The 9,106-nt window shown below is 42.2% G+C and overlaps 1 pseudogene; it reads right to left on the bottom strand.

The window, feature by feature from the left end:
• Window positions 1-605: 605 nt before the first annotated feature.
• LOC119807441 lies at window positions 606-8,310 on the bottom strand (annotated as a pseudogene).
• Between the last annotated feature and the right edge of the window lie 796 nt (window positions 8,311-9,106).

Below are 9,106 nucleotides of genomic sequence, written 5' to 3'. Positions count from 1 at the left end.
AGAGAGGAACCCAGTTCCCTGCAATCTCCCCATTTATTTACAGGGAGGGGCAGGCTTCAGTCACCAGAGGGGACAGATGAGCACAAGTCACAAGCGATCAAGGTTGTTGGCCTTTGGGAAAATGGAGGAGCTAATGTCTGACATCAGGCCTCCAGGTAAGGGCTAGACTCAGGACCCCGAGGTGGGAGTTAGTTACCAGCTCACTGGGGGAACAATTTTGACAGTTCAAGATCTTTTGTTGTTATTATTTGAGACAGGGCTTCTCTGTAGCCCTGGCTGTCCTAGAACTCATTCTGTAGACCAAGTTGGCCTTAAACTCTGAGATCTGCCTGTCTCTGCTTCCCGAGTGCCGGAATTTAAGGCATGTGCCACCAACGCCTAGCAACAGTTCAAGATCGTAAGGCACTTTGGAAAAGACCTAAAAGGAGATGGAGAGAGTTAAATCTCTCCTGAGACCCTTTGAGGTCCTGGGTTCCCTCTGGGCTTCAGCCCCTGTCTTAATGCGACAGAGTTGGTGTGCTGGCCCCAAAGAGATGTCTGACCGTGGCCTGAGAGGTGCCTTGTTGTGGCTCTTGGCTTGTGGAGGCCTCCGTGCTGTCCTGAGCTCAGACCTTGGCCACAGGCCGCTGGGGTGGCTCCTACTGAAGCAAGGCCAGGGTGTCTCTTTTTTCAATGGAGCGCAGCTGCTTCTTCTTCGCCTTCTTGATCTTGGCGGGGTTTTGGATCACTTGGGCAATCTCAGCCTTCTGCTCATTCTCTAGGCGGCGTTTCAGGTTCTCCGCCCCGCGTGCTTTCTTCTCCTGCCTGTGCCTCTGTTTCTCCTCCTCTACGTAGGTGCCGGGCAAAGTCCTTGGTCAGCTTCCTCTCCTGTAGTTCTGAACCATCTGGAAGAACCTCTTCTTGGAGCCGTCTTTCCACACACGCCCGGATTTGGGCTTCCCCTTCGGGATTACAGGAAGCTCCTCCTTATCCTTCAATTTCTTGGGCGCCTGGGCCTGGGGAGAAGATATAAGTCGCTTCTTTATATGGTGGCCTCCTGCCACCATCTTGCCAGCCGGAGGTAGCCTGCTTGGTTCCTGCTGTTGCTCTGAGGAGCTGGGTGCCTGGGATGTCAGCTCTTGTACTGGCTGAGAGGGCTCGGAACCCGGTGCTTGCTGGCCCGGGCAAGGCTCTGGGGATCCTGGTACCAACTCCTCCTTAGCGTGGACCACCTCTGAGTCCAGTTCTCGCAGTGTGGCAGAGAATTTGGATGGCTCCTCCCGTTAGGGGGTTTCCGGACTCAATTCTCTCTGTCTTGTAGGTGACTCCAGGCCCACATCTTGCTGAGGTTGGAGGGACCCGGAGTCAGGCTCTGACTGCCTTTGGGGTGATCCAAAGCCTGTATCCTGTTTCGGACAGGGTGATCCGGGGCTTGTCTCCGGCTGAGGTTGGCTGCACTCTCTCAGATTTCGGCTCGCTGGTTTCTTCTGGGTTCGACTGGAACTTTATAAGGGCCCGTCTCGCCCGGGAAACTGCGGGGTCAGGAAGTTCTTTCCAGACACAGGTTTCAAGCCTTCAAGCCTCAGGCTGCGCCTCAGCGGCTATCCATGGCTCACGTGTAGCCTTCGTCTGAGCGCTTGTTTTCTTAAGTTCAAATTTTGTTCTCTAGAAGCCAAGTACAGCAGCTCACGACTGTCTGTAACTCCAGTTCCAGAGGATCCAACACCCTTTTTGTCCTTCACAGACACTCACACACACACACACACACACACACACACACACACGTGCACATGCACACAGAAAGACAAAAACTTAGTTAAAAACAAATTAGACTCTATGTCCTTTATTTATGGCTAGAATCCACTTATGAGTGAGTACATACCATATTTCTCCTTTTGGGTCTGGATTACCTCACTCAGGATGGTGTTTTCTATTTCCATCCATTTGCATGCAAAATTCAAGATGTCACAAAATTCAAGATGTTACAAATAGGGGGCACTGGACTGAGCTCCCAAGGTCCTAATGAGGAGCAGAAGGAGGGAGAACAATAGTAACCGTATAAGAACTTTCTATGTAGTGAAATTTGAGAGGTATAGTAAGAGCCATGAAATTGGGGGGGGGGGGGGGGGGACACATTGCCTGTGATGTCTAATTTAACTATCAATCACAAAACAGGGAGAACAAAAATAAATTTAAAAATCTATGGATCCGCATGTGGATTAGAATTTTAAAGACTGTTTGCGAAGGATATTGATGCAAGAGGCAGGGATCTTTCTCTTCTCGATGACAATGGAAGTGGAGAAACAAGGTATGTGTGGGATGGAAAACAGTCATTTCCTACCCGCCTATGAACACAGTTGTTGAAATAACAATGAGCAGCGGGCTGACCAGGGCTTGGTTTGAGGACGAAAATGTGCCTTGGTTATTTAGAGATCAGTAGACAAGTACTGGGGATGGGTAGGCTTCGTCCAAGTGAGTTTCAGGCGCCGCTGAACTCATTTTTACTGTAGCAATGTCTTCAATTATATAATGTCTGTTGTACAACAGTATACCTGTGAAAAAGTAGAAATTACGAAGTCTGCACTTTTAACAGAATTTTATGTTGTTAAATAAATGAAATGGCAAAATTAATCTATTGCCGTGTATAATTGTCATTATTTGCTTTGGTGATTAGGAAAAATAACATGTGCAAAAATGTTGAGAACTACTACGCTTCATGTAATTCTGCTCATTTCTTCCTTTCATTCTTGTCCAGTGTATGAAATCCACAGATATATAGTGGCTGGGTGCCATAGTTCCAGAGCCACACCATCGTGTGTGAATCTTCTCTTTCTCTTTTGACCTTTGGCAGGAAACTTAACGTATATTTATTTTGTTGTCTTTCATATGTAAAAATAAGATAGCAGTGCTAGTTTCTTTAAAATTTACTGAGGGTCTATATAAAACCAGATAAAATGTGTAACAAACGTGAAACAGCACCTTATATGGTGTGTTCTCAATAGTGCACACTATTATCCCTGGTGTTCTTAGAAATCTCACATTTTACTCAATACTGCTATTATCGATGGACAGCACCAACTGATCCATTCATGTATATTTACAGAAGCAATGTAAGGCTGATTTCATTAGATATTCTTTCTTTTTTTTTTTTTTAACCCGTAAAGGCCTTCAGTGTTTATGTTCTGCTCAAATGTCGATGGTGCTGTTAGCTTTGACACACTAATCCTTTCTCTTATGCCTCACATTCTCACCTGTACAATGGGAGAGTTCCCATCTGGAAGGATTGGTGGGAAGAGTAAATAATTTAGGTTGTGCATTTAACACAGAGCCTGGCACAGATTCAATGCTGTATATTAGCTCTGACTTTTATGGTTGCCATTATTTTTGTGATTGTGTTCCCTGCATTACGGTGCACTCCGATATCCCCATTGTTCCTCCTCTCCCCAAGGGGTCCTCCAGTGGATCGCCTCCACCCATGTTAATTTCCCTGGTTGCTTGTGAGCTTACGGCAGCAGAAAATGACTACCAGCTTGTTAATAGCATTTTGACTGAAACTCATTTTTAGAGAATGTCCTGGGAATTTACATTTTAAGCCTCTCATCACTAATCCTGCTGAAGGATATTCTCTAAGTGTAGGTAATGAAGAGCCCAAAGTCATCCTCACTGCCTTCAAGCGGTGTGGGTCGCAGCAGATCGCCCCAGGAAGGAGATACTTTGCTGGAGTTTGTCTCGATCCACATCTGAGGTCAGTTCAAGGGAGAGGTGGGTCTCTCTGTAAGTACTGAGAATAGCTTTTAACTCGCCAACACTTTGGAGAGCAAATAACCGAGAATGGCAGAAGCTGAACTTCAGCGACCCTACCGTGGTACGTGAGGGCAACGCTAATGATATTATTCCTGTGTCTTAGGAAAATAAGAGTTTGGTTATATGCTCATTCCTGCCCTGTCCACGACAAGGATTTTCAGAAACCGCACAATCAGAATATGCTTTCCAAGACTGAGAGAACAAATTAAAACTCTTTAGCATGTTAGTATGAAAGATCATCTGATAACACCAAACAGATTTCGGTGTCTTTCCGTTCTCAAAATAATCAACTTAGGCAGATTTCTACAGTCCTTTGATCCCAACCCGTATTTTAAAACCACTAAAACAGCAATGCTCTGTGAAGCTTTACCTGCGTTTGGGAACAGGCCCTTTCATCTAATGGAAAAGAACAAAAAGCACAGATGGAGTATTTTAAAAACAGCACCCCAAGGATTCTTAAAAACCAGAAAATTGGAATAACTTTGCAAAAGTGGCATTATTTCATTTTTAGAAATTTTTTAAAAAGCCTTTTTCATTAAAAATTATCCCCAAACTGCATTCCCTATGAATAGAAATTACTCTACTCATTTTTATTAGTTTAGCTTTAATGTCAGTATTCAGGTTTATAAGTGCAGTATTAGAAAAACAATGGATTAATAATAGATGTCATATGATGCTTTTATATCTCATATTATGTTTGATTCCTCGTTGCTTTTCTTGGTTGCTTTAATTCCTAATCACTCTCTTCCAAACAGTGAGCGCCTGCCAATTTCATTATATGGGGACTTAATAATACTTAATTAAAATACAAAGCTCTAGTTGCTATCTACCATTTAATTGAATGTGATTTAAATAAAACAATAATGGAGAGTATCAGATAGTTCATATATATTTCTGTTTGAAAAGGATAATATCTTGACTATTTCTTATGAGCAACCACGGTCTTAGAATTTTATGCATTTTGTGAAAAGAAACTTTACATAATATTACTTGGTTTTCTTTCTAGCACTTAAATCTTCATCTCATTCTAGCCTTTTTATCATCAGCTTTTCTTTTAGACATTTCAAGCAGTGATATATAGTTCTTGCATCTAAAATGTTATCCTTATTTTTGTTTGCAAAAGTTTCAAAATGGTGCATAACTTAACATGGTTCTTAAACTACTTTTATGAGTTATAGTTGATATATAAAAAGCAGTACATAGCCAGTGAGATGCTCAGCAGGCAAAGCTTCCTATCAAGCCTGATGACCTGAGTCTAATACCAGGGACCCACATGGTGGCAATTTTCTTCTACACACATGCTGTCACACACACACACACACACACACACACACACACACACACACAGAGAGAGAGAGAGAGAGAGAGAGAGAGAGAGAGAGAGAGAGAGAGAGTACAGACACAGAGACAACAAATAAATGTAACAAAAATTTAAGGTTATATATATTTTATGTACTCAGTGAGTTTGGATATAAGTGTACATTCATAAAAATCATGATGCTTTATTCCATAGAAGTATATCAACACTCTCTTCTTCTTGCTGCTTTCTTAGTTATGATTGTTAGATAATAGGAACACTTTAAAAAGTCAGTTAGTCAATTTTGACTTTATAATACAGTATTTTTAATTGCAGTCTTAACTATAGGTGCTAATTGCCCAGCCCAGCTGTAGGAAGCATCTATCTTGTGCAGGTACATCTTGCAACCCTTGACGAATATTCAATTCTTGGCAACCATTTTTCTCTCTGATTCTGAGTCTGAGTATTTTGAATAACTCATCTGTCCAAGTTACACTTTATTGCCATGATAAATGCCAAGTTCAAAAGCAACTTGGAATGGAAAGGGTGTTAAGGCTTCCTCTTCCAGCTCACAGTCAATCATTTGGGGAAGTCAGGTCAGGAGTCTTAGCAGGAATTGAAGCAGAAACCAAGGCTTTGCTGCCTAGGGATGGTACACCCCCATTGTGAGTTGAACCACTCCACATTAATCATCCATTAAGACATTCCCTATTGTCCATAGACCAATCTGAGGGAATCAATTCTTCAGCTAAGTTCCACTCTTCCAGGTTATTCTAATTTGTGTCTAGCTGGTACCCACCTTGGTGTACATAGCCAACAGATACTAAAAACCATCCATTATACCATGTAAGAGATATCTTATGGCTATTGATGCTTTGTGTATGATATATCATACTTTGAGTAAGTCCTCCTGGTCCATTTATGTTATTAATAATGACATGATTTCTGTTTTATATTTTAGGCATGAAAAAATACTCATTGAACATATACACCATGATTTTAGAAATATATTTACTTTTATTTTATGTGTACTATTGTTTTGTCTGCATATATAACTGTACACCATGTGCATAAGGTGGTTGACAGCCAGAAGATGTCATCATAGCTCCTAGAATTGGAATTCCAGACCTTGTTCGTCTCTATATGGGAGGCTAGGAATCAAACAAACCCGGGTCCCATGGAACAGGAACTATTTGTCATATTAGGAGCTGCCAAACGTCCTTTGCCAACATTCTGGAACCAGGTTCCTCAGAGCTCTTCCATCACACAACCCCATCCTGCTTTCAATGACTCAGAGCAACTGCCTTGCCTTCATTAACCAATGTGACACATTTCCACCATAGCTATATTTTTCTATATGTACATGCTCCACACCACTTGTAAAGCCCACCATCCCTGTCTGGACTGTTGCTATCTTCATCGAAGCTCAGAGGCAGCCATTGATTGGAGGACCAATCAAGCTTGAACTGCATTTGGGTGCATACAGAGTTAAAACAAAATTAGATACTTTAGTAAACATTTAGAGGGAATTTCTTATTTAGCATCTTATGCTTATGTATAATTGGACATACATATGATTAAATGTGGTATATTATGGAATAGAACATACATAGAGGGAAAAGTAAATACATGACATAATCTATTAATAGAAACATGGAGAGCCGCCTAAATTACACCCTGTGATAACCAGTCTCTCTTTCCTTTAGATCTCACAAAAACCAACCCACAGGAGTAGCTTTCAGCCCCTTTCCTGGCTCCTCCCAGCCCCAACCCAATAAATCTCTGTGTGACTTTGTTGAGTGGTGTGAATTTCTTGATATTACTTGATATTCAATAAAAACATGGAGAGCCACTTAAATCACACTTTTTGGTAACTAGTCCATCTTTCTTTAGGCCTCACAAATCAATGCGCAAGAGTAACTTAGAGTCCCCAAGGGCTCTCTCCTATAGTTTGCTGTCTACCTTGATAGTGTATCTTCCTTTAATCAGTATGACTTTGCTCCCAATATCAGCTTGCTTCTCTTTCAAATCGGTGTGAGCCGGGCGGTGGTGGCACACGCCTCTAATCCCAGCACTCGGGAGGCAGAGGCAGGCGGATCTCAGTGAGTTTGAGAACAGCCGGGTCTACAAGAGCTAGTTTCAGGACAGGCTCCAAAGCCACAGAGAAACCTTGTCTTGAAAAAAAATATCAAATCGGTGTGACCCTTTACTTTCAACTTTTTACATAAGGCGTCAAGAACCCCATGCCACTCTACCCAGATTTCATTCTCTAGTATCACAATGTTTTCTCTAAATTAAAACAAATTGTATCTTTAATTTCCATGTTTTCACTTCTTACTTTACCTATCATGTTTATTGGCGTAGATTGTCATATAATGTAATCTTCTCACTGTGTCTAAAAGGAATGCTCTTATCCCCCTGGCCTCATCAAGCATGGTATTTGCTATGGTCTCTGACATCTCTCCTTACAGACAGGAAAACACATCGGCAGATCAGCTCCAGTGAATAAAGGGTCTGGGAGTTTAAATGTAATTGGCCCCTCATAATCTCACAAGGAATGGCACTATTAGCAGGTGTGGCTTTGTTGGGGTGGGTATGGCCTTTCTGAAGGAAGTGTGTCACTGTTAGGGCAGACCTTGTGGTTTCCTATGCTCCAGATACTGCGCCGTGTCTGAGTCAACTTCCTGTTGCCTGCAAGATGTAGGACTCTCAGCTACTTCTCTAGCACTTCGTCTGCTTGCACTCTGCCATGATCCCTGTCATGATGATAATGGACTGAACTTCTGAACATGCAAACCAGCCACCCCAACTAAATGCTTTCTTTAGAAAAGTTGCTGTGAGCATGGTGTCTCTTCACAGCAAACAAAATTATCTAAGACAGAGAATAACTGACTAACGACCCCACTCTCTACCAACACTCTTAAAAGTTTGCTGTGTTGGCTTTGCGCTGGGTCATTCCCAACCTGCAGCTGAGCTTGGCAGGGTACCAAGCTTGGCCCATGCCTCGAGCCTAGGTCACATGGAACTCCATTGACAGATAGCTCTGGCTTGACTACTCTCTGACAGCCTTTGCTAAATTTTCCTACCACTGTCCTAGAGCCCAAGAAGCCTCTACCCAGCATCCTCACCATCTCTCCTTCAAGCAGGATTGCAGCTGCCTCCTGGTGTGACACTTCTTTGAACTCCCTGCCTTCCTTTTGGAGCAGACACTTAATGAAATGCTTGTGCATTCTCCTGTGTTGGCATGTTTTCTTTTCTGAGAAGCCCCATTAACATAACCTTTATCTGCAGAAGGGAGCAATCCTTTCATTCCTACCTCTGTAGGAGGTTTTAATGCTCACTTCCTTCTTGGAGGTAGCTCTGTGTTTTGGCTCATGTCATCATCACTTCTCTTTGGAGGAGGAAGATGTCAAGCAACGCTTTCTTTGATTCTCCCCATACTTTATTTGCCCTCGCAGAGATACTCGTATTTCTCCCTATTTTCATAATTGCTTTCCCTTTTAAAATGGGAGCATTTAATTAGTGCTGATGGGTTATCCATGGTTTTCTCCCCACCTACTTTCTATCAAGGAAGACTAGTGAGGCAACTTTGCTTGATTTTCCTGGGCTTCTAGGCTTTGACATTAATGGCGAGCTCTGTCTCCCAGACCCTCATCTTTGCCCTTGTTGTCTGCTTTCAGCCTAATTGTAGTTTGTCAGTTCAAATTTTCAAAACAATGCAAACTCATTGTTCTCTCACATAATTTCTGCCTTAAGCAGTAGCCCTGTATTGGAATCTTTTTCTCAAGCTCTGACGTGCATATGCCACAGTTTATATGTCTGACTTAATTATACTCTGAAAGCATTTTTCCTATTTTAACACTTTTTGTAAGTTGCACGGAAATAACTGTAATCTTTCTTCTACTGTTTTTATTCTCCAAAGTTTTCTCCTTGCCATTTTAACAAAGAATAAAAATGAAACTCTGTTGACTGAAGTGGAGTCAAAGCTTTGACATAGATGCTCTTGTCTGATAGGAGGGAGTTCTA

This window comes from Arvicola amphibius, chromosome 2, assembly GCF_903992535.2.
Source record: "Arvicola amphibius chromosome 2, mArvAmp1.2, whole genome shotgun sequence".
Lineage (NCBI taxonomy): Eukaryota > Metazoa > Chordata > Mammalia > Rodentia > Cricetidae > Arvicola > Arvicola amphibius.
Note: the sequence above shows the minus strand (reverse complement) of the source record. Positions and strands in the feature narration are given on the sequence as shown.